The following is a 1154-nucleotide window of genomic DNA, read 5'->3' on the forward strand; positions in this document are numbered from 1 at the left end:
AGCAATGATTTGAAAGAGCGAGGTGATTTACTTTCACTGTTACCCCACACTGTATACACACAACTATTTTAGTAAAACAATAAATCAAGTGCCCCCTTATTAAAGAGGCATTACAACAGACAAATTAAGCTTTGGTGTTAAATGGATCAAATTAAAATTTGGTTCCCGGGGGTGATGATGCACTCCAGTCCCTCTGGCGCCCACCTCTCACAGAAGGCCGCGAGCGTACCGGTGAACACCGCGTGCTCCATCTCCAGGGACACCCTGGCTCGAACATAACTGTGGAAGAGAGGCAGGTAGTCGAGCTGAACACCCGCTCGACCGCCCGCTGCCTGGATCGGTTAATGGCCACCTTGGCCATGCCCAGAAGCAGTCCTACGAGGAGGCCTTCCATCTGCCCGCTCCCCTCCGCACAGGGGGCCCAAAGATCAGGAGCGGGGGACTGAAGTGCAAACGATTAACGAGTGTCATCCTTATGCAGGAGCCATCAAGCAAACTCTGCCAAGTAACGTTCATTGGTTCATGTGCAACGGCCTGCGGAGAACCATGAGATGCTACTGTAAGTACTGCTTACAACCAGAATCATCAGAGGACCATTTTATCCTCAAGTAGAAAGTAAGAGACTGTCCACACACAGCCCGAGAATGACGTCTCCCTTCCCCCACTCACTCCATGTTCCGGAACGAGTTCCTGCTCCACTCTGCCTCTGACAAACAAACAGCCCCCGACGGAACTAAACCAGGAACGTTCAGTCCTGGTTAGGAGAGAGAAAGCAGCAATGATTGTAAACAGCAGATTCTGCCCATTCTGTCTCCCTTCCCCCTGGACACACACTGTCCACATACAGCCCGAGAATGGCCTCTCCCTCCCCCCCACTCTCACCACGCACTGACACTGGTTCTTGCTCCACTCCGCCCCTTGCACACAGCCCCCGACTCCCCCTGAACTCCCCCCGGACTCAGTGCCGGTCTCTGAGCCCATCTGCGGACACGCTCCCAAAGCGCTGCGCTGCTGTAAGGAGGCTGCTGCTCGCTGTCTTACCCCGGGGCCGCGGGCTCTCCATTCCTGGCTGTTTGAAACCATCTTCTTCCGCTCACTGAGTGAATGGCGATCACAGGCAGGACTGGGGGAGGGGAGGGCGCATGCGCTCTTCT

The sequence above is a fragment of the Pristiophorus japonicus genome, unplaced genomic scaffold, assembly GCF_044704955.1.
Source record: "Pristiophorus japonicus isolate sPriJap1 unplaced genomic scaffold, sPriJap1.hap1 HAP1_SCAFFOLD_29, whole genome shotgun sequence".
Taxonomy (NCBI): domain Eukaryota; kingdom Metazoa; phylum Chordata; class Chondrichthyes; family Pristiophoridae; genus Pristiophorus; species Pristiophorus japonicus.